Source organism: Canis lupus, chromosome 6 (genome assembly GCF_003254725.2).
Source record: "Canis lupus dingo isolate Sandy chromosome 6, ASM325472v2, whole genome shotgun sequence".
In the NCBI taxonomy this organism is placed as follows: Eukaryota; Metazoa; Chordata; class Mammalia; order Carnivora; family Canidae; genus Canis; species Canis lupus.
This window is the reverse complement of record NC_064248.1, coordinates 57,209,306-57,234,886: the sequence shown is the minus strand read 5'-3', so window position 1 is coordinate 57,234,886 and position 25,581 is coordinate 57,209,306. Positions and strand designations below refer to the sequence as shown.

The window sequence follows — 25,581 nt, the reverse complement described above, 5'->3', positions numbered from 1 at the left end:
AGAGAGAGAGGCAGAGACACAGGCAGAGGGAGAAGCAGGCTTCATGCAGGGAGCCCGATGTGGGACTCGATCTTGGGTCTCCAGGATCACACCCTGGGCCTCCAGGATCATGCCCTGGGCCGAAGGCAGGCGCTAAACTGCTGAGCCACCCAGGGATCCCCTAAGAACCTCCTTATATCTGCAGTAGAAATGGTAGGGGATGCAAGAAGTTAGCAATTTGTCTGTGAAACACATTCTCCTGACTATGACATTTCCTTTCTCTACTATAACACTAGTTGCCTCAGGATCCCTGCCCTTAATTCTCTAGCCAGAGATGGTGGATTTTCCAAGGAAGTTTTAGCCACCTGTATACCACCTGCCTCCACTGGACTATACGGGCCTTAGAATAAACCATTAAAAACATGGAGATGTTTATCCCAATTATAAAATTAACATATTCTGATGATTAAAGCTAATAATAGTATATTGCATAATTAAATGTTGCTTAAAAAGTAGATCTTAAATATTCTCACCACAAAAAAGAAATGATAATCAAGTGACAGGATGGAGTATTAGCTAATACCATAGTGGCATAGTGGTAATCACTTTGTGATATATAAATGTTTCAAATCAACATGTCATACACCTTAAACTTATGCAATGTTATATGTAAATTCTATCTCAATGAAGCTGAGAATGAATGAATGAATGAAAAGTTTGTTCTAGCTGCATGGTCCAAGTTTTTTACACTGTTATTCATGAGAGAATTGGTTCGCTAGATACTCAACTCCTCTGTAGCGGAAGCAAACCAGGACTTACCATTTTAAAGCTTGCATATGACTAAAATATTGGGCCCAAATATTTTATTTCCTTGCACACACTAAGATTTGAATAAAACTTTATAAAGATATAGTTAGTGACAGCCCAAAACCAATAAGATTATTTTTTTGTAGTTACTCTTTGTACACTAAATCACAAAAATCTCACATTCTGTACTAACACTCTTAGGCTCTTGGTATGTTAATATGAACTTTCAAAACAAAATTTTCAGGATGATGGCATTAGAGAGTTATTCTAAAAAAGAAGTTCTACCTTCATTCTTTTAATAATTACTACACCTCTCCTAACATTCAAAGTGTTTGCTTATTTATCATTAACAATTTGAATTTGGAAAGGAAGGGACAACAAAACTTTAAAGATACAGATTTAGAAATCTTATCTATGTAAAGATCAGTCAGAAATTGGAATAAAACTCTGATATTGTAGCACACATTGGTAGTTTCAAACAATTGTTATTTTCAGAATTTGAGGATATTTTACGACAAATGGTATGCATACCTCTGATACAAAGTTCATATGTATGTTGTTTTAATAATACATGTAAAATAATTTAATTGGTTCTGTTTTACTCTATTCTCCCTGGATGGATATACTGCTTCATGCCTACCAAGATCTATTTTTTCTATCTTCCATACAAACAAAATTATAACTGGGCTTATCTAGCTAGGGACAAAATTGCTGACCCCCACTTGCGGTTAAGTGTAGCCACATGGCCACATGACTGAGGTCCTGCCAATGAAATGTAATGCAAGAGAAGTACGTCACTTCTGACTCAGAGCTTAAGATACATTCTCTTTCCCATCAGTCAGAACCTGCAGTGACCCAGTTTTGACCATGCAGATGCCAACAGTGCCTCGGGATGTTAGCACAACATGGTGGGTAGAACATGAGGCCCTAAATGATCACAACTAGAAGGACGTCTGCCAACCTGGAACACTCACAGTACACTGTTATATAACAGAGGAGTGAATGTTTACCTTCTTTAAGAAAATGAATTAATGTCAGGTGTCTTTGTTTCAATAGATCAACCTTTCCCTAATTAATATGCCCTGGGTTTGGTTTCAAATATTCTAGATAGTAGTATAGGTAGGGAGAACAGATTCTATTCTATTCTAAGCAGCAGGTTCTACAATTGCTCCCTTTTACACAAGGCACCAGGATAAAAAGCACCTGTTATTCTAAGTGTGAGACTCCTTCCAGGCAGCTTTGTCAGCTGATTAGGCAGTAGAACAATGTAGCCAGAAGTTACTGTCTACAGAAACTTGACCAAGGTCAACATAAGAAATAACAGACATGCTTCATTCCCAGAAGCTCTCTTAAATAAGAGAGCTAAAATTAACCATCTTAAAAATAACTCACATTCTTCCCCTCCTGACCTCATTCTTTGTCTCTGGCAGGAACCTGTGCAACCTCCCCCCAGATTTCTCCCAAAGTAAATCTAAGAGGCTCAGGAGCACCGTTTTCAACAACCCCAGATGCTGCCTTTCACATCAGAACCTAATTACTGTTTCCTACAAGTGCTTTTCCCCTATTATAATGTTATTACCATGGAGTTCAGGCCCCAATGCCTGGGCCGTTAGGAGATGGCTGTAAGTTTCAGCTTTTCTTGTGAGAATTGAACTCTTCTTGATTGAATTTGTACCATGTTCTTGGTTTAGCTTACTCTTGAGAACGAAAGAATGCAAAATATTCCATAGTCCTGCCTGCTTTGTCTCTGTGTTGTCTGTCTCATCTTAATGATCCAGTGACCTGTACCATATCTTAGGAACTGACTAAACTCTCAGAGTCTTTTTCAAATACTTAACTTTGATGCCTTCCTCCCATACAACAGTGTTTCCATTTTATTTTTTTCCTCTAATTGATACCTCTCTTACAACAACCTCTTTCTCTTTCTCTCAGATAATGAAAAGATATTTCTTCTTCCAATTTTTTATATCTCTGAATAAAATAGGATTCCTGATTAAGATGCTACTTTGTAACTCTTCCTATTAGAAGTCCCATTCCCCAGCAGGTCCTTTCTGACCACTTCTATGGTGACCTTATAGTCTGTCTGGGGCTCCAGAAATGGCTGCGGTATAACTAAAATAGTTTCTTCTTCCTTAGCACAGAGCATCCTACATTTCCCAGCCCCACTGTATTTTATAGGACCAAGTGACTAATTCTCACTATGTTATTAGAGGGAATCTCAGGGCCAAGACAGTTAAAAAGAAAGTATGCCTTCTCTGCAGTCTTTGTCTTTGCTCCTTGGCTGGCCAGATGGAAAGTGTCCAGGAGGAACTTAAGATCCTAGAGGAAAGCAGAGCCAGTAGACAGAAGGGGCCTGGGTCTCTGAAATATCACTCGCCAAACATCTAATTAGACTCATGGAGCAAGAAACAAACTTGTTATTTCAAGCCACCCAGATTTAGGAACTTGGAAGGGGGAGGAACATTGTTATTAATTATATCATAGCAGAGCCTATTCTAACACACCCAGCAAGTCATTTTTCCTCAGTTATACCCGAATATCCCCTAATCAAAACTTTAAAATCAAAGTATTTATGTAAAAATAGCTAAACCACACAACAAATTTTAAGCACTTTTTATGAAATATTTAACTTTAGTAATTTCTACTATTAATTTTTCTTGGTAGGTTGCTGTGCAGATTGTAACCACCAATATTTTCTCAGTAAAGAGAAGAGATTAGGATGTTTTCAATTCTTTAAGTAAATGTTTTAATTGAACTATAACATATGTACATATATATAGAAAAAAACAAAACTCCTAAGTATACAGCTTCCTGTTTTTTTTTTCACAAAGCAAACAACTGTATTACCAACCCCTGATAAAGATAAATTATCTCCCTTCAAATGTTAACTTCTGAAGACTAGTGTGCCTGTATCCAAACTTCACATAAATTGAATCACATAATATGCATTCCTATGTGATTGACTTCTTTTGCCCAATATTAGGTCTATGAGATTCATCTATGTTGTTGCATATACTTTTATTGCTATCTAGTATTCCATTTTAAGAATGCACCAAATCTAGGGGGCACCTGCCTGGTTCAGTCAGTTAAGTGACAAACTTTTATTTTTGGTTCAGGTCATGATCTCAGGGTGTTGAGATTGAATCCTGGGTCGGCTCCATGCTCAATGCAGAGTCTGCTTGATACTCTCCACCAGAGAGAGCCACCTGGACATGAGTCTCTTGTCGGTTACATATATTGCAAATATTTTCTCCCACTCTATGACTCACCTATTCACCCCCTTAATGGTACCTCTTGATAAGCAGAAGTTCTTTAACAATGTCAGTTTATCAATATTCTCCCTCTTGTTTAGTATCTAAGAAATCTTGACCTAGTCCAAGTTCATAAAGACATTCTCTTATGTTGTTTTCTAGGAGTGTTATTGCTTTGGTTTGCACAAGAACTGATTTTTGTGTATTGATTTTTAATATGGATATTCAATTGACCTGGCTCTCTTTACTGCAAAGAGTATGCTGTTCCCTACTGCTCTGCAGTGGCACCTTTGCTACATGCTCCATATGAGAGTATTTCTAAATTCTGTTCTGTTCTATTAGTCTATTTGCCCATCATTGTGACAATACTATACTGTTTCATTATCATTTTATGTCTTGGTATTCAGTAGTGAAAGTTTCCCAACTTTATTCTGTTTTAAGATTTTCCTTTTAGGGGAACCTGGCTGGCTCAATTGAGTATGTGACTCTTGATCTCAGGGTTGTGAGTTCAAGCCCCACATTGGGTGTAGAGATTTTTTTTTTTTTTTTTAAGACTTTTTGGGACGCCTAGGTGGTTCAGCAGTTGAGCGTCTGTCCTTGGCTCGGGGCATGATCCCGATGTCCTGGGATCACCTCCCGCATCCAGCTCCCTGCAAGGAGCCTGCTTCTCCCTCTACCTATGTCTCTACCTCTCTCTCTGTATCTCTCATGAATAAATGAATAAAATCTTTAAAAAATAAAAATAAATTAAAAATTTTTCCTTTTATATGTATTTCCATATAAATTTTAGAATAGACTAGTCAAATTCTACCAAAAAAAAAAAATCTGCTGGGAGTTTGATTGGCATTTGCATTGAATCCATAGATTAATATGGAGAGAACTGAAATCTTATAATACTGCTATTTTTTAAAGATTTTATTCATTTATTTATGAGACAGGCAGTCAGAGAGAGCACGAGCAGGGGGAGAGGCAAAGGGAGAGGGACAAGCAGACTCCCCACTGAGCAGAGAGGCTGACCCTGGGCTCCACCCCAGGACCCCAGGATCACAACCTAAGTCAAAGTCAGACGTTTACCTGACTGAGCTAGTGAGGCACCCCATAATATTGTTACTCTCAGATGATTTTCTGCTTATTTTTAAATGCTCTTTGTCTCATAAACTGAAATATAAACTCTGTGAGGGTAGAAGCTTTGTCTACTTTGTTTACTGCCATATCCCGGATCCTAGAAGAACACATGGCACACTGTAGGTTCTCAATAAATATTTTTTTGAAGTAGCTAATTAATGTTCTACTGAGAATGTCTTTGATATCCTCCTCTCTCCAATTTCTTGGTCAATTAAACTTATCCTTTAGATTTGAAATTATCTGCCATTTTCTCAAGGGAACCTTCTCTGATCCCCCAGTTACAGAAACTGTACTTCTTTCTTAGCACTTAACTACTTACTGTTATACAATAATAGTAGTTACTATGCAATACTACATATTATTTTATATCAGTCTCCCATTTAGAGTGCAAACTCTGTGGGGACAAGGACCAAACATTTCATACTTACTTCTATTCCCCCAATACCTGGCCTGGACCAGCAACAAAATATTATTACGTTATTTTCTAAAAGAGGCTTAGGCAGTCTCTTCTGTTTCTTAAAAATAGAGTTATTCTATTGCCAACACTTTGCTACCCCAAAACCAAAAATCTCTCCAGATATTTTCTGCTGCTTCTATCTTCTGGATTATTTGGTGGACATTCTCCACCAGACTTTCTGGAGTTGGGGGGGGGCATCCTTCATGGCCCCCCATCCCAGACTGGCTGAATCAGAAGACTCCTAAATTGGAACTGGAAAAGCTGCATTGCTAACAAACTCTGCAAGTAACTTTTGCACTGATGAGTTTGGCGCCCACTTCCTTGGACCACATTCATGACATGACTGCTTTATCTCTTTGCGCTCCACAATTTGCTTCACGCTGCTCTGAGTCCAGCTACTCCTATCATCCCTGCCCATGCTGTGTTCTGCTTTTGCTCTCAAGGCCATATTTTCTCTTTGGCCCTCTGCCCTCCAAGGACTGCTGGAAGGCCACCCTGGCTGCCTAATTAAGAACCTCATTAATCTCATCTTTATCTTTCTGGTCATGCTGACCACCCCAGCAAGGGCCACACACTGTCACAGCTCTCTGATCCAACTTCAGAGACAGTGAAAAGGAAATAGCCCAATATTTAGGGAATTTTGAATCAGGAAATCAAAAGTTGCTGTCTGTGTGATATTGAAAATATCATTTAACTTTTCTCTTCAGGTATAATAATAATACTGCTATCCCACCTCAGATATGTGAAAATCAAATGACATGATGTATCATGTCAGAACTTTGTGAACTATAAATGAATATATACACATTAACTATAATTGATAACCTCAATCATCCAATTCTTTTTTTTTAATATTTTATTTTTAAGTAATCTCCACACCCAATGTGGGGCTCAAATTCACAACCTCAAGATCAAGAATCTCACACTGCACCAACTGAGCCAGTCAGGTGGTCTACAATCATCTCCCTCTTTGCAAAATAGGGGGTACTATTTATACTACCCAGTGTTTAATGGGAACGCACATCCTTCCTAGTGCTATTTCATTCCTTCTAAGAAATAAACCAACTGGCTAACTATTGTTTTGTCTGACTTCAAAATATCACATACATTGTACTTCTGGCTGTGTGGTAAAATCTTTTAACATTTTTGAACTTTTTTGTGCAAATCTTGTAACATAATACACAAGGAACTTCTTAACTAACCCTGCCTACTTCCCTAGCTGTATATTGTCTACTTTTCCTCTTCTTTCCTCCTCCTGTTTTAAAAATAAACTTTTAGGGATGCCTGGGTGGCTCAGAGGTTGAGCGTCTGTCTTCAGGTTGGGTCCCGCAGTCCCAGGATCCAGTCTCACATCGGGCTCCCTGCATGGAACCTGCTTCTCCCTCTGCCTCTGTCTCTGCCTTTCTCTCTCTCTCTCTCTCTGTCTCTGTCTCTGTCTCTCATGAATAAATAAAAATCTTAAAAAAATAAACTTTTAGTTTTACAATATTTTTAGATTTACAGAATAATTGCAAAGATAGTAGTATAGTGGGTTCCCACATACTCTGATCCCAGTAAAAACTTATTCTCTTACTTACTGGCATTTTACATTAGTATGGTACTGTTGTCAGTGTTCACAAATCAATATTGATACATTATTTTTTTAAAGATTTATTTATTTATTTGAGAGAGAGAGAGAGATTGTGTGTGTAGGCAGGAGGAGGGGCAGAGGGAGAGGAAGAGAATCTCAAGTAGATTCCCTACTGAGTAGTGAGCCCACCTCAGGGCTTGATATCACAACCCTGAGATCATGACCTAAGCCAAAATCAAGAGTTGCTGCTTAACCAATTGAGCCGCCCAGGTGGCCTGATACATTATTATCAACTGAGGCCCATTCTTTATTTAGATATCCTGTTTTTACCAATTCTCTGTCCCAGCATCTCACTCAGGGTACCACATTACATTTGGTTACCCTCTCTCTTGTTCTTATCTTTCCCTTTCTTTTCCTTTTCCTTCCTTCTTTGCTTATTTATTTGTTTGTTTCTTCTCTGTTCTAAACACTGTACATATAAATAAGCATGGCTTTTTCTTAAATCTAGTCAGAAAAACTGAAAAAGAAAATTTAACTAATCAATTAAGATAATTAAGATCTATGTTAAGAAGAACACAAACAGTAGACCATCAGAAGCCACACTTAACAGATTCCACATAATAAGTAATTCCATCTGATTTTTTTAAAGATTATTCTTGGTGGGAGTTAAAGTTGTAGCAGAAACATCTGTTAAGGAAGCTACTGTAACAGTCCAGGTTGGAGATGATAGTGGCTTGGATTGAGCTGGAACAGTAGAGACAGAATTAGAAATGTTAACTATATTCCAGAGAAATTTTTGAGGTAAGAACTAGGAGACTTGTTGATACATGTAGATGTGGAGGATGAGGACAAAATGGAATCAATCACCAACCTCTTACTATAGATCTTCTATACTCTAGCCATACCCATCACCTATTCTTCACACTCGCCTTGAGAGCTAAGGTCCCAAACTCTTACATTTACTAAATCCTCTGGCTAAATGCCCCTTGTTCTCCCAATTGTTGGTAAATAATTTCTCCTTGATATTCTTTCTTCTTTAATATTCTTCACCACTTCTGGGAAGCTTCCCCTGCAATGCCTCCCACGATTCTACCTTCTTGAGTTAAGGGGCTTTCCTTTCCTTCTCTTCCCCTAGCAGCCTGCACATACTTCTATGCTAGCTTGTACCACCCCATATTGTACTTACATATTTGCTTACATATCTGTCCCTTGGAGGAATTGTGTCATTTCATAGTATAGTACCTGGCACAGAGAGGAGTAAATGAATTGATTGACTCTCTACTATAATTTCACAGAAACAGAAAAAATAATATTACTTATAGTTTTCATATAAGAAAACCATTATCAAAGCAATGACTAAAAAAAAAAAAAAAAAAAGCAATGACTAGTCAATCTAAAATATAACAAATGTCATCTACCTTGTACTTCAAACTTTCGATCTTTTGGAAGCACATTCCTTTTTAAAACTTGCAATCTGGATGTCTCTTTTATTCTAGAATATATTTCATAGACCTCTTTATTGGGAGACATCTGTAGAAGAGTCACATTATTTGTAAAGTTTCAGCCAACATTTCTTAATTCTATTACTCTTGGTTTCACAGAAGAACTCTGGCCTCCATTTCTAAAGTTAAGAATCACTCATGTAAGTCAAAGAACTAAAACTCCAAACTTTGATTCATTGAAAATTTATTATGAACATTACTAAGAGTGTGAATGTGCATGTATGTGTTTCAATTCCTTTTCTTTTAGATTACTGTCTTCTGTTTCATTTCAGTGAAATGAGAGTATGGTTATGTAGCTTATTTAATTAGCTTGATTTATAAATTTAATCAGCATGATTATAAGGATCTTTTCCTTCTCATAAACATATTAGCCTTCTATTTATTTGCATATTAGAAACATGTTCACAATTTTGTCATACTTTTGTAAGTAATAGACACTGCATTTCCTAAAATCAAGAGCAACTTTCAACAAGTATGCTTTGTTCAACTTATATATAGATTCCTTTCTCTTTTTTTTTTGTATATATTTTTATTTTTTTATTTTTTTTGTATATATTTTTATATTGGAGTTCAATTTGCCAACATATAGCATAACACCTAGTGCTCATCCCGTCAAGTGCCCCCTTCAGTGCCCATATATAGATTCCTTTCAAGAGTTTTCTCAGGGAAAAAAAATTCTGTTAGTCCTATTTTCTTGTCTAATGCAGCATACTATAGTTTAAAATACTCAGAAGGCCTGGAGTTAAGGTTATACAACTGCAGCTATTTTTTAAAGCTTTTAGACATCACTGTCTTAAAAATACTAGCTAATTCCCTGTGAAAAGGTGCTCTAGAAGTCTTAACTCCAGCGTGGGAATCAGAAAATTGTGGCTTATTACCATACCATAAAGACTCAAAGTTGGTCGCTGAATTTATGTAAACTATAAATATTTAGCTATTTATTCTGATAATGTTTGGAATACTCTTTTTTATATTTACTTGTTAGTTTCAGTCAATAATACCACTGACAACATTTAAATTCCTAGAAGGTAAGATCCGATTCTGTTGAACATAACTCTATTTTGTATTTTAGATATTGATATGTACACATCTGGATGCTTCTAAAGTAATATTTGATGATAATATGGCTGTTTTCTTCTGGGACAATACTTCTTTCTCCAAAACTATCAAATACAGTCAGAGGGGCATATTCAATTGAAAGTTTTCTTTTAAGGGTGCTTGGTTTAGCATGTGATTCTTGATTTCGGCTCAGGTCATGGTCTCGTGAGATGGAGCCCCATGTCAGGCTCCGTGCCCAGCAGCAAGTTTGCTTGAGCTTCTCCCTTTCCCTACCATCTCTCTCTCTCTCTCTCTCTCTCTCTCTCTCTCTCTCTCCCTCTCTCTCCTTCTCTCTCTCTCTCTCTCTCGAATAAATAAATATTTTTTTAAAAAGCTATTTTTAAAATAATCTTTCACTATTAAAGAATTCTGACCTCTGACTCTGTTTTATTTTTGACTCTTACCTATGGAGGAGTCCTATCTCTCTAAAAATGAATATCTTGTTTTCATTAGATAAACATTTAGCTGTAGTCTGAACTCCTCTTGAGGTAAAGTTTCCCTGTTGCCACCATCTCCAGAACTTAAATAGGAAGTCTTTTATTGTATTCCATACTAGCCCTCTTCATATTTTACTAAATCAACTATGTCTAAGCCAATTCAATCAAAATGCTCTTGAGCTTCTATTAAAGATTTTCAAGGCAGGATAACTCACATCTCTAGTGATAACAGTTAGTATGCAAAGGAGAAAGAGGAGAAAAAAGGGGAGTGGAGTGGAGGGAGAGATCTTTACAAGACCATTGAAAACAATGACTGTTCTTATTAAACCATTTTCCCAATTTCATCAGGATTTGAGCAGGTAAGAATAGCAGAATACCAGGATATGATTCAATGGTCACTTGTGTTTCCTTAATGCCATATCATGCCCAGATTCCATGTCCCTTAGAAACTGGGCTTTTGCTAAAACATGAACAATAGCCAAATCATTTTCCCTTTTCCCTAAACACAACTGAGAGCCCCAAATCTGATTTATTTTCACCCTAAAGGTGAAATTGCTTAGAAATAATCCAGAACAACTTCATCAACATGAATGGAAATATTTTGGTTACCAATACCTAGAAACATGCAATTAAGGCTGTGAGGTAGAGACTTGTTATCCAGTATCCATTCTCCCCTCCTCCACTTTGCATTGAAATTTTTGAATTTTAGCTGCTCATGATAAAAGCTACGTTTCCCCCCGTCTGACAGGCAGCTAGGTATAGTCACACTACTGACTTCTGGCCTATGGAATTGGAGTAGTAATAAACAAACCCCTTTGTTTATTTGTTTATGCCCTCCATACACTTTTATGCCAACTGGAATGCAGAAGTGATACTTACACTATGTAATTTGAGACAATATGTACATGAGAAATACCTTGTGGCAATAGGACAGAAGTCTGGATTTCTGGACAACCTCATAGAGCAAAACTACCCTTCTAGCCCTAGAACACCAATGGCAAGACTGTTTCATTAGAATAAATGAAGAAACAAATGTCTGCCTTGGTTAAGCCATTGTTGATTTGGTTCTCGATCTAGGCGCTGAACCTATCTATCATCTAATACTACTGGTATGCCAATGAGTTAGATAGAAGATTAACTACAATATCCTAAGACTAAAAAAGTAAAAATGATGTTCAAAATGACACAAAGGAACTCAAATGTAATTAAAAAATTACATCATAGGTGAAATGCTGAAATTTAAATTTAAATATTTTTAAAAGCCTGGTATATCATTTGAAGATTGAAGACAGAATACTGAAATTGGTAAAAGTTTGAAAAATAGCAAAGAATATTCGAAAGGTTAGCAAACATGTCAGAAGAAATCAAAACAATCATATCACAGATAAAAGGCTACATTTTAGTTTTAAACAAGGAACAATCAGTCTTTTGAATTGGTAACAGTTTGCAGAAAGATTTGACATCCCTTTTGCTCAAAACAATGGAAAGGAAATGAGGATGTCTGGAAAAGATTATTAGTATGAACTGTATGTTTAATATCTCAACTAATATTCATTATTTCACCAATAAAATAGTATACGGGAAGTATTAGGGAAGGATCAATAAAATTGACTCAACTACCTTAAAATGGTAAAAGATGGGTAAAAGACGAGAAATGACAGGATCAAACACATAATAAATCTGACTACTGATTTCTAGAAATAAATCAAGTTCAAAAATTCTGTTTGAAAAATTGGTGAGAGAATCCTATTGATAAAATGGAAATGTCATAGAAAAGGTGTGCCTGGGTGGTTCAGTCTGCCTGCCTTCAACTCCGGTCATGATCCTGGGGTCCTTGATTGAGCCCCACTTTTGGCTCCATGCAACTCCATGCCCAGGGGGGTGTCTGCTTATCCTGCTCTCTGCCCCTCCTCCACCCCAACCCCTCAGCGCTCTTTCTCAAATAAATAAATAAAACCTTAAAAAAAGTCATAGAAAAAGTTTGCAAAGGAATCGGTATATTCTGATTTTTTAAATTTGTATTATTGATATGGGAGAAAGAAGATGAAAGTAAGGTGCAAATACAGATAAGAATGAGGGGCACTGAAAGTCAGTAACGGTATGAATTATAATTTCAGCTTCACATGAACTTTGCCCTTGATTGGGAATGTGAGCAAAACTGAGCAGATTTCTTACAATTTATTTTTGTTCAGCACATAGCAGGTTTTCAAGATCAATAGTTTCCAAGCTTTTTCAAAAAGTGATACTAATCTGTTTTCAAAGATAATCTCGTGTAAAAGCCCAACATACTTCGCAAGCAGTAAACAGAGTCGCTCTGCCTAAGGCTAAAGCAGAAGCAATTGCCAGACCCAGGACTCCAGCCGCCTAGACTGCTTGGCTTTTCTGTATGTCTCTTCTCATGAGCTAGAGGATTATTCAAAGGTAGGGGGATTCCTTGGAGTCTTAGAGGTTCCATGAAAACTCATTTAAATGCTATATTTATATTCTTACCAGTTTGCTGCCCTGATCAGTGACACCATTCACATCTAATTGCCTGGATAGCAAATACTGGTTTCCTCATGGGAGGAAATTGTAATTTCTTTTAACCAATATTTAGTACCCTTCATTTTAGTAAAAATATCAAGTTAAGTTGGTCCTGTTTTTTCCATGGTAGGTGAGTTAACAGCTAGGCATTATTTATTACCCTTTTCTGAATGCAGATTAGAATCTCTGCCCACCATTTGAGAGACACTGTTCAATAGTAACAAATATTTGGTCAGGTTCTGAATAAGAAATTGTTTAAAACTTTTTGGTTCTGGTTTTTAAGAGGGGGAAAATTTTTGGACACCTTCCTAACTTTTAGGACTTTTTACAAAGATCTCTCTCTTTCTCTCACCCACTTTTAAAAAGTGATTGACAATCTCTTAGAAGTTCTGAGTCATGCTATATATTCAACTACTCATTCTGAGCCATCACTGATGTCTTGGGTCCTGTGCTCTGAAGACCCATTTGAAGATGAAACTGAACACTGAGTTCCGAGCTTCCTGCTACCTCTGGCCAGACCCAGAGCCACAACTTATATTATACTATAAGACTTACCAGTGATGGAGGAAAGAATACAATACCTTTCCAAAAATATGCTTATTAATTCCTGGTAGAAGACAATAACTTCTTTAAATATGAAAAGTATATATATCTTTTTTTGTAATTTTTATAATCTGAAATTAATATGAAATCTTATCGTCATTAAGGAAAAAAAGAATAAATATAATTCCAATGCCAAATAATAGAAAATAAAAACATACCACATCATATCAACCAACTAAATGTTTTATAACAATGTATTGGTAAATTACTATCATTATTTAGTATAATGAAGAATTCTCTAATAACACTTGTTTATTCAATCCAAAATTAAAAACCACCAAAATTGACATTAATGCTGCAAAACGTTGTTTTGTTTTGTTTTGTTTCATTTTGCCTGGCCATACTATACTGTGATGCTCACTGGAAATAGAATTTCAAGGGTTAAGAGAAATAAATAGGGTCCAAAGTTTTCTGTGATTCCATAGCCCTTTAATCATAGTGCTCCTGGAATAGAAGAAGAGTGGGGATAGACTTGAACAGCTTCAGGGAACTAGCTACTTTGGAACACTAAACCATAGTCCCCGAGCAAATTCCATTTTAACAATAGCCACAGAGTCCTTTCTAAAGTATTGCCTCATCTTTAATATTTTAAACCCAATGCCTTAAGTGATATACTGGTTATTTTCCTCTCTCTAGATGATTCTTGCTTTGATGAGTTACTTTATGTCTCAGGGTTTCAGCACATGGTCTGCTGGGTATGGCAAAAACATTTCACATTTGCCTGCTGAGATTTCTGTATACTTCTGACAAGCTGTTGGATTTAGGGGTAAAGCAGATTTTCTCTGAATGTGCTTCTTTGTTCTATCTTGGGTTTTAAAATAATTTTCTTATAAATCCTCAACCTTTTTTTCTTATTGAAAGTGAATGAAAAATAAGCAGAAACCTTATTATAGCTTAGTTTTGGCCTAAGCAGTACAATAGAAAAGCTTTGAAAATCCATAATCCTTGTGACTGAAAAGTTCATAGTTTTTGGTTTCTTACAAATTAAAGTTAAATAGACTCAGCTATGTTGTGGAAAAAGTATAACTTAAAATCGTGTTTTCTAAGGTTTGAGCATAGTAGGTGCTTACCAGATTTGCATTAATTACTTTCTTTTGAGGCCATCAGGAGGTTCTTCCTTCTTCTACCCACAGAACCATTATTTTTTTTCCACAGAATTATTATGCCAAAGTCATCCTTGAAACTCTTGCAGAACTGAAATAACCCTGCTTAATGAGCGTCTGATTTCTTTACTTACTATACTATGAAATTGGACTTTCAAACTCATCATTGTATTTCTTTTAGGGAGAGGGGCAGAGGGGAGCATGGGGTGTGACTAGGAACACAGGCTTTGACATTATCTAGACCTGTGTTGGACTAGAGCTCACCCAGATAAATCACTGCACTTCTCTGGGCCTCTGTCTCCTCACCTACAAAATGGAACAAATAATACCCACTCTAAAAATGTCAGTGAGGAAATAAAATTATGTATGTAGAGTAGAACTTGTTTCAATGACTTGCAATATGAAAGCTCAGTAACTGAGCATTGTTATTGTTGCCATTAGTATCCAGTGTCTGAAGTGTCATAGGAGAAAAACAAAAGACTTAAGTGTTAATGTATTTATAAATGTATGTCTTCTGTAAGCATGCTAAGCACTTTATACATATGATATGAAGAACATGCAAACCTGTCATTTTCTAGAGAATATACTGAAGCATTAGATTTCAACATTAAATTATCAAAAATAATTTATTGTATATTCACGTGTTTATGGAACCAGGACTAGCCCTGGGAGGGGAAATGAAAAAAAAAAAAAAATCCTGAGGCTTTATATAATATAATATCTATTCAGTCCTTCTAAGGTTCTAGGTTAAACAATAGTTTAATTTTTCCTCTGGCTTTTAAATTTTACCCTGTAATACATTTTGCTGTCACCACAGGTAATAAGTTATCCATTGGAAAGAGCGAAATGAAGGTCATATCACACTTTTTAATACTATTTTAATGATATTCTATAAATTTGATAATTAAATGAAATGAATCAGCCTAACAACACTAAAAAATCAGAGTAAAGCAAAGTTAAAAAAAAAATCTTCCTAAGATACACATTTCAATGATAAACACTATCTCCACTTACCCTTATAATATTATCTAGAAATTTTAATATACTGACTCTTGGCTACTTCTTTCGTACTTGTAATGAAACTTACTCCATCCCAAATCATTTTTCTTAGAAAAGACTTAATCTTCACGTCTTCCCTTTTACTTGTACCATTCTGCAGCTGCCTTGCTTTTAACTTTTGCCATGTTTTCTCTAGAGCTCTTTGTCTAACACCAACCCAGCTTATCATTGCTTAAAATCTCCCTTAATTTTCTCCCTCACTTAGATAGGCTGGCTTAATTCAATCCTTCCTGATTTTTTCCTTGCAGGACACACAGCAGAAAATAACTGTAGTGTTTAAAATTTTTGTCATAACAAGTAAGAAATTACAACTTAATTATTAATATAAGGTTAAATGTATCATCTTGCTATTTGTTTTCTATGTTTCCATTTATTTTTTTTGTTCCTTTTATCCTCCTCTTCTGCCTTCTTTTGTATTTACTGAACATGGTCTATTATTATAATTTATCTCTCTTTTTTTTTTTTTAGCTTATTAGCTGTCTTTTGTCTTCTTATTTTTAGGGTTGCTTTAGGGTTTATAGTGTATTAACATGTCACAGTCTGCCTTCAAGCAATATTTTGGCATTTCACATATAGTGTAAGAAATTTAGGATATATTTCCACCTCTCCCTTCATAGCCTTTGTGCTTTTGCTGCCATCATTTTACTGCTACTTATTTTATAGTCACCATAACATATTATTATGTTTGTATAACAATAATCTCTTAAAGAGATAAAACAATAGGGAAAAAAACATGTATTTTCCAGGAGAGATATCATTTCTGCCTGCTGTACATTCTTATGTGCCGATCCATATTTCCCAGTCGTATCATTGTCCTTTTGCCTGAAAAACTTCCTTTAATTAGCATTTTTGCAGTGAAGGTCTGCTGGTGATGAATTCTTCCAGCTTTGGTATGTCTAAAAATTATTTATTTTGCCTTTGTTTTTGAAAGATATTTTCACTGGGTATAGAATTCTGGACCATAGTCTTTTTCTCGTTTAAAGATGTTGCTCCAGCATGTTCTCTTTTGCACTGTTTCCAGTGAGAAATCTGCTATAATTTTTGTTTCTTTGGACCTAAATATCTTTTTTCTTTCTCCTTTGGCTCCTTTTTTTGATTTTTCTTTTCATCACTGGGGTTAAGCAGTTTGAATATGATGCTCCTCTATGTAACTTTCTTTTTCTTGCACTTTGGCTTTATTGAGCTTCTTCACTCTGTTGGTTTATATTTTTCATCAAATTTGAAAATTTCTTGGCTGTTGTTTCTTCAAATATTTTTTCTGTTTCTCATTCTCTTCTCCTTCAGAGATTTCAATTACATGAATATTAGACTGCTTGATTGACTCATTTTTAAAAATTCTCTTTTCTCTTTGTTCCATTTAGGATGGTTTCTATTACTATCTTTGAGTTCACTAATTTTTTCTTCTGCAATGCCTGCCTAATCTTCTGTAAGTCCATCCAGTATAATTTTATTTTACATATTATTTCATCTCTAGAAGTTAGAGTTGGGTCTTTTTTGCATCTGTAATGTCTCTATTTCACTTTTTGGTGATGTGGAATACAATTAAAACAATTGTTCTAGTGTCTTTGTCTCCTAATTGTAATTTTGTCAGGTCTGGGTCAGTTTCAATTGGTTACTTTTCTCCCTATTATAGGTTATATCTTCCTGCTTCTCTATATAGCTAGCAATAATGGATTGGGAGTATTGTAAATTTTAACTTTTTGGATGTTAGATATTTTTGTACTTCCATAATATTGTTCTAGGACACAGGCTAAGTTACTTGGAAACAATTTAATCTTTTTTGTGTCCTGCTTATAAGATTGGTAGACAGAAGCAGAGTAGCCCTGAGTTTAGGGCTAATTATGAGCCACTATTGAGGCAAATAGCTTTTATATACTTTACTCTCTAGTCCCCTTTAAGCCTTGAGGATTTCCTGTCTGATTGGTAGGACATGGGTATTATTCCTAACCCTGTTACTTTGAATCCATTTGGGTGATTCTTCCCAGGCCTAAGGCACATGCTTCCTAGCCAAAGGTAAAATTTTCTCCTTTCGTGGCTGTGCTTATGAGTACACAACTGACTTCTTGAGAAGACCCTCTGTAGGTCTCTGGGGTTCTCTATGTTATCTGTCTTCTCTTTAATACTCTTTCCTGTGAACTCTAGCTGCCTTGGGTTCTACCTACCTTCTCAACTCAGAAATTCCTCCATAATCCATCTGAGTTCCCCCTTCCTGTGCTGTCACCTGGAAATTCTCTGAGTATACTGTACATATCAAGCCATTAATGGATCAATAATAATAATTATTATAACTATAATTATAATAACTTTTGAAGTTAGCAACCTTATGAACTTAAAAACTTAGAGAGACTAGGGTGCTCATGATATACAAAAAGACTGGAATCTTGTTCTCCAAGTGGGCATCTGCCTAGGCAGTAGTCTTTTTTTTTTTTTTTTTGGCAGTAGTCTTTTTGATTGTACATGATCCTGCATGGGCAGGAAAAAAATAATTTGAGGGGTATAGAGAAAAAGGGGTTTGGGGAAGTAGGCATAGCAATAATGCATGAGTTACCCATAGATAACACATATATCAGGAGAGTAGGACTTTAACTATCTTTCTTTTTTTTTTTTTTTTTAAGATTTTACTCATCTATTCATGAGACACACACACACACAGAGGCAGAGACATAAGCAGAGGGAGAAGTAGACTTCCTGCAGTGAGCCCAGTTCAGAACTCGATCCCAGGACCCAGGATCACACCCTAAGCCCAAGGCAGACACTCAACTACTGAGACATCCAGGCATCCCGGGACTTTAACCATCTTACTTGTACCCCAGCTAGATGGGAATACTGCTGGTTGAAGTGACCCCAGCAGCAAGAGGCAATGGTGTACACCATTCTCAAGGGTGTCAAGAAAGTAGTTCCTCTGAAGGATACCACAAGGGCCCCTACTGGAACCGGCCGATGGACATCTGTCAGACAGAGGGCACAAATGCCCAGTCAACATTAACTAGAGAAGCAGTGATGTACCACAATCTTGTAATGGGTTCAACTAAATAAAAAGACTGATGGCCTTTATCACTTTTCTGTGCCCTCAAGCCCAAAAGAGCTTGAAAAGGGAGAAGAAAGGAAGAGTAGTAAAAAGGAAGTCCTATCCCCCTGTCCTTGTCCCCTGAGGCACAATCAAGCCAAGGGTGATTGGAGGGAGATAAGAATACAGTTTTTAACTGAAGTTTAACTGTATTTACCTAAATCTGTTGAGAGAGCAATGATTAGAGAAAAAAACACTTCATGTTTATTTCCCAATGACTGCAAACTGCTAGATAAATTGGTTACATTTTTACCCCCAGCACATAAGAACTATTTGCTAACTAATCAATTAATAAACCCTGGTTATTTGGAATTGTAATTTTTAGATGATATAAGTAAATAATGCAAATAAAAATGTCAGGACTAAATCTTAGCCATTAGGCAGCCACCTGGATGCTCCACCATTTATTTTGATCAAAGGAACTCAATCATATGAAACTGATTCTTGAATATAAAAGCAATTATTTTAAAATTTTCTTTCTACTATCAAATTGAATATTACTTTTGTGTTGTTTTCAATATTTGTTATGAATTTCTCCCTTTCTCTACATTAGGAAAAACAAGATGGCTTTACAAAATCTTGTCTGGGGCTAAGGTGATATCTGTGTGATAGTTCTTTGCTGTAAAAAGATAAGTGACCCACCCAAAATAACCCCCACCCTCATTTAGCATCAAATGTTAACCCTAGTGAATTTACACTGTCCCGTGTGATAGGTAGTCTCCTTACCACTAGATGGCCTGATCCTCTCAAAAAAAGAATAAGAGCAATTTAATATTGGAGATTCTGACACTAATTGCCTTGTAAGGAAAGAGAACTAAGTTCAAGTGTATGAGACTGACATATTTTTATTTTAATAAATAAGCTTTAGTTGACTTTTCTTGATATTATTTAAAAGATTATTCCGACTTCTACTAATATATTTTAATTAATAACTCTCCATTTCATCTTTTTCCCATGCCATTTTTTTCCTATTGCCATTTAAAATTCTCGGAATATCTTGCTATGGTAATCATTAGGAATAAACTAATTCCCATTATCACACATTTTTTTCCAAACCACATAATTATAGTTTCATCATCAGAAAGATGATGTCTTTCATTTGTCTTTGAAGCATTTCATGGGGGGGGGGGGGGTGGCTGGGGGAAGGAAGGAAGCTTCACAGTTATAAAAAATAAAAAGTCCATTGCTCTTCCATAAAAATCCTTTGGAGTTAATAAAGAATTAAAATTCTTTAATGAATAAATACTTAAGATATAATTTTATCTCCTTTTACATTCATAGAACTTGCAATTATTCGGGGCTGAGCATTAAGTCTGTAGCTAATTTGAAGACCTCAAATCCCTGTTCCCCTCTTAGGTGCAAGTTGCCTTTAGGTTATTTCCCTGCTCATTAGTACCTCGACCACAGGATGGACAAGGAAAACAAAAGCTCTGCTCTTTTCGAAATGCACTCCTGGAATATAAATGACTGGGGCTGCAATAACTCATGTCCTTTATTTAGAAAGGAAATAGATAGAAAAGAATTAAAGATGAGATGTGTCAGGCACAGCTTTCTGTACCAAGCCCCACAGGCATAGCAAGGCTGAGACAAGTCCAGCTTTTAAAAGGTAGGAATATAAGATCTCTTGTTAGGGTTCTTGGAATTTTCCTCCATTCATATTTGTGAGCATGATTAAAAATACCTCACCTTTGGTGCTTTCCATGACCATGCCATTTTGTAAGCCCAGAAAGGTGGCACCACCTGGCACCACACAGACAATATACATGTTTCTATGAAAACCCCACTTTATTGTATATTCATGTGCAGATCGAGTATTTCTTAGCTTTGCTGAGACTCCAGAAATTGAGCCCTGAAGGGATGCCAATGTTAGAGCTAAGACAGATGACCAAAATCAGGGTTCTAATCCCTGGGGATAGTAATGCCCTGGGGATACTTTACCATGGAAAGTTAAGGCTACCATGGCTGCATTCAAAAAGTAAAGTTCAGACTTACTGAAATATTTCCAATTAATCTATGAACCACAAAATATGTAAGATAATAGCAATTGCTTTCCAGAGTTATTAGAGGATGTTATTATTATTAGATGATTACAAATGTGAATAATGTACTTAACACAAAACCTAGTATATTAATAGATGCTCAAAAAACAATTGCTATTGTCATTAAATATAATAAAATATAGTCAGTATGACAATAATCTTCATTATGCAGTCATTTATAGTACCTACCAACAAATTTATATTATTATTAGATAATTTAGAAAGTATCTCAGAACCAGGCAGTATCTGAGGGTCCTTGGCTCCCACATCCAGCCAGTTACCATTACCCACTACAGCTCTGAATGCACCCAACAGTCCTATATAAGCTAGCATGAAATGGCCCCATACAAAGCCCCTTAGAATTTCTTCAAAACTTATCTGCCCTCTCTTGACCTTCTGTGTCTTTTTAGGTCCCTTTCATATCTTGATTCCACACCTTCCATTATCCCCATGACTTTGGTCATTTACCCTAGCTCTAACCTTGGCATCCCTTCAGGACACAACTTCTGGAATCTAAGCAAAGATAAGAAATACCCAATCTGCCACTTTCACCCCTGTGGGAGGCTGATGGCTGAGGAAATTCTGGCAATTCGACTTTACTGATTCTGATGAAAGTAGCAGACATATTTCAAACTAGCTTCTGCAAAAGAATTTATTGGTAATGATTCTGACTCCCAATTCCAGTGTGGAAGTGGGGAGTCCCCACACCACCTAGCAGTTCCCTCATAGCAACTGGGTGGTCCTACCATTCAATTCATTTCTGACACTATCCACCTGAAGATAGCCTCAGATCCTACAGGTTAAGGGGTCAGTCCGACAGGACTATCCCCCTCCACCACCCTTCAGAGGCCAGTCACAAGCCCTGATTATCACTTGTGCTTCTGAACAACTGGCTGTAGATTGGAGGGTCTAATGCCCCACTTTTCTTGGTTTCAATTAATTTGTTAGAATGGCTCACAGAACTAGGAGAAACAGTTGACTTACTAGATCATCTGTTGTAGTGTGAAACTGAGTAACTCTTTTAAGATGGAGTCAGAAGGCCAGAAGGGGGAGCTCTCATGCCCCATCACTTGTGATCAGTTGCAGGCTCAAACACGGAGGAGAGTACTTTGCATTCCCAACACGGAAAAGGCTACTTTGCTGCTCCATCTGGAAGAGGAAATAAATTCTCCTTGTTTGTCTATAAGCTCAGCCTATAAGAAAATGGTACAACTCGGTCAGTGAGGAAACTGTTACCACCCTGAACTCTCACTTTCCCACAACAGACTTTCAAAGCAGCTTCTCCTAATTTCTTCCTTTTCTCTGCAAAGTAACATTCCTCACTTTGATTATTGGACTTGACAATGGTTTGACAGAGCTTGTGTGTCAGAATTGAAATTCCTCTGCTCTTCCTAAATAAACCCTTTTGCTGGTAAGAATAGCTTTTTACTTATAAGTTCAACATTATGAAAGGACTTCAGGATATAATTTAGAAGAGCCAGATGGCTGAGATATATAGGACAAAGTATAACAGGGGGCACAAAACTTCCATGACCTCTCTGAGGGCACCATTCTCTCTGAATCTCCACATGTTCACCAACCTGGGAGCTCTCTGAAACCTATTCTTTTGAGTTTTATGGAGGCTTCATTTCATAGACATGACTGATTAAATCAGTGGCCATTGGGGCCTGATTCAATCACTAGCCCCAACCCCTCCTTGTAGGTGGGAGGAGGAGGAAATGAAAGTTCTAACCCTCTAATCACATTGTTAGTTCTCCTGGCAACCAGGCCCCATCCTTAGGTGGGTTCCAAAAGTGCTGCCCTCAATGTATTTATTTTTATGTAGGCAACAGAGTTTTCAAATGAATACCATCTTTGTTCATGGGAAGATTTCAAACTTACCAGATGTCTCAATGCAAATTGCAAATTCCCAGGAAAGGATATGATTGGCCCAGTTAAGGTCAAGTGTCCACCTTGGTGCCATCAGCTATGGACAAGAAACAGACTCATGTAATGCAAATATAGCAATCCAAGGTCCACTTTTATGTTCTCAGAAAAGAGATGTGTCATCAGATACCCTGAATGGTGTCTTCTACATGGTATATTTCCCATTTCCCCCTTATTTTCCATTATCATTGCCACCGTTCCTGCACGTTCAAGATAGTAGACCTGCCCATTCACTGATCCCCAATACTTTCCTATTCTATCTTTTCCACCTCTGACTTCTTTCATTTACTTTCACCTCTCTTGTTTTAACTTCTTGGTTCATACCTCAGTTTTTATTTCTGCTCCTGGTCTGTTCCTGATTTTGTGTCCCATGACCACTTACTTGGCACATTGAACTTCAACTTTTCTTTATGATTTGTAACTTGACTTAATTCTTTTGACCCAGAAAATCCACTGACTTCTTCAGATGAAGAGTCCTGTTATGATCCAGAATGCCACTCCCTGGTCCTTTGCCCATTTCAGCAATGGTCCCATGATGTAAGGGAGAAAGAGAACACAAGCCTATTACCGCTTCTAAATGAATATAATATTCCTAGAACATTCCTTTGATCATATCATTCCTTGCCTCAAAAGTTCTTCCATGATTATTTATCCTGATAGTCAAAAGTCTTTCAGAGTTAGGTGCCAAACTACTTTCCCAACCTTTTCTCTCCTTATTTCTTTACATGAAGGTTCTAACCCATGCACATTTCCTAAATGCCTTACACAGAATTGCATCGTGAGTCTATGGTATACCTGGCACATGGGGCTCAATGTGAATAAATGCAGTGAATATTGGTCTTGTATAATTTGACTTATTTGGTCCTGAATAGTTTTTAGTATATAACTATATGGGAGATGTGAGAAATTACACTGAATTGGTACTGATAGTATGAAATATACTGGTTTTGACATTTTTCTTTTCTTTCTTTTCCTTTTTTTTTTTTTTTTGGTGGGGGGGGCAGTTTGACTTTTAAACCAAACTTCTGGCGACAGCTTATTTCCTATTTGTCTTTTTTTTTTTTTTCATAAAAATAGAGTGTAGAATAGGAAAGGAAAATATCCTAGCTATTTGCATATGCTAGTTGTTTGAATTCCAAGATAAACAAAAACTTACTGTATTCCTAAATCTGTCCTTAACTAAATGCCAGGAACTTGAGCTGTATTGTGAAGCCATCTGTAATTTTCTGCCCCTAGGATCTTTTGGCCTCTGGACAATACTGTTGCTTATCCTTTTTATCACCCTTAGCCAAGTAAAATGAGACAAAGCCTGTTTTGTATGCAATAAGAGCAACCACTTCAAGTTAAATTCTTTAGAGTCTATTCTCACATTATTTTGTGTCACAGATATAAATACTTTGACCTTCACTCTCTAAAATCTGCCTTTTAGAGGTCTTAGTGAATCACAAACTCTAAAAAATGATTTAAGTATTAACATTTTTTGCTAATGTATGAAGACGCTGTATTGTCAAAGAGATGTTTTACTATTAAACAGACTGCCTGTTTAGGCTCACCACATAAACCAAGCTTTAGTGTGGCTATCAATAAATATTTGTCAAATGAATGAATAAATGAATGAAAATATAAAATAAGAGAATTGTGCATTTCTGGTCAATGGAAGCTACATTGTAGTTGTTTTTAAGATTTATTTATTTATTTGAGAGAGAGAGAGAGAGAATGAGGGAAGGGGCAGAGGGAAAGGGAAGGAGAGAATCCCAAGCAAATTTCCCAATGAGCTCAGAGCCCCATGTAGGGGCTCGATCCCAGGATCCTGAGGCCATGACCTGAGTTAAAATCAAGAGTCAGCCACTTAACTGACTGAGCCACCCAGGTGCCCCAATGGCAGCTACATAAAATGGAGTTAAATAAGTCAATTAATTTTTAAAGGAACTAGAAAATAAAATATCTAATAGAGTTAACTAAATTCATTTTATTTTCTTCATTCCATAGCTTTCTCCTCTTTGCTTTAAAAATGAAAATTGTATTTTAAAAATTTTGATCTTAACAATTTTCAGCATTTACATTACCATAAAAATGTAAATGCTAGTTACTGCTTCTGTACTGGATTTTTAAAATGCCTTTTATTGTGGCACATTGATCTTTAAATTATTGTATTTAATTTGATAATCCTGTGTGCAAAGGGGTATTGAGGCAAGGTAGGCATGTGTCTTAGCTTGAGTTCCTAAAATTGATGCTGTGATAACTTTTGGATGAAGGTTTCTTGGGTTTGTTTTTTAGCCCATTTTATTAAAGGAACACTCAACCTTTGTTTTTTAAAAATCATAATGAAAGTCTCTTCAAAAAGTTTTTTAAATTCTAGAAAGTTTTTATTACATATGAGGCTCATTCATGAAAGCTATGATTCCAATAACTTCACTTAAAATATTAGAAATCATATTGCCAATTATTTTAATTTATGATATATTTTTGAGCTCTTTTAATATATCTGCTAATACTAATAGCCTGCTAATAGACTGAAAGGGCAATGTAGACACATGCAGCCAGGAGCCCAAGAGAACTTGGCCTACCTACCTCACCCACACAGAGTAGGGGAAGGACTTTCAGTATCAGGCCATGCAGGAGCAACAGGAGGCTGAGAACATGGCCCAGAGGGGCATCAGCATGGTTGCCAGCCCTGTGCCCATGAACTTTAAGGACCTCATTGAGACCAAGACCAAGGAGCACAACACAGTTTTCACTCCAGTCATCGGGAAGCAACACAGAGGGAAGCAGCTCTACACCTTTGTGTTATCGTCATCTACATGGACCAGGTGGGTGGTATTTGTCCAGGGCAAGAAGACCTGGGTGCCCATCTCCCTGCAGAGCCTGATTGACATGGCCAAGTAGAGTGGCCAAACTGCAGCACACTAGACGCTTGCATTGAAGAGGGGACATGGTTATAAATAAATGGTATCTTAACCCAACAACAAAAAAAATTAGATTGAATATCAGATATTATGTTGGAGCTTTTACTTAAATTACCTCACTGAATCCTC

At 36.6% G+C, this 25,581-nt stretch overlaps 1 protein-coding gene across 3 annotated transcripts in view; it reads right to left on the bottom strand.

Annotated features, from left to right (window-relative positions):
• Positions 1-23,029, bottom strand: part of HFM1 (helicase for meiosis 1) — a 140,347-nt gene extending 117,318 nt beyond the window's left edge. Inside the window, exons 1-3 of one of the 3 annotated variants that reach the window (XM_049111693.1) lie at positions 22,929-23,029; positions 22,502-22,586; positions 21,605-21,813 (exon numbers count right to left, since the gene is read on the bottom strand). The gene's annotated coding sequence lies outside the window, so the exon portion shown is untranslated. Of the gene's footprint in view, positions 1-21,604; positions 21,814-22,200; positions 22,328-22,501; positions 22,587-22,928 lie in introns of those variants that run through there. The other 2 variants (XM_035718229.2, XM_049111694.1) reach the window with 2 other exon arrangements.
• Positions 23,030-25,581: the final 2,552 nt, after the last annotated feature.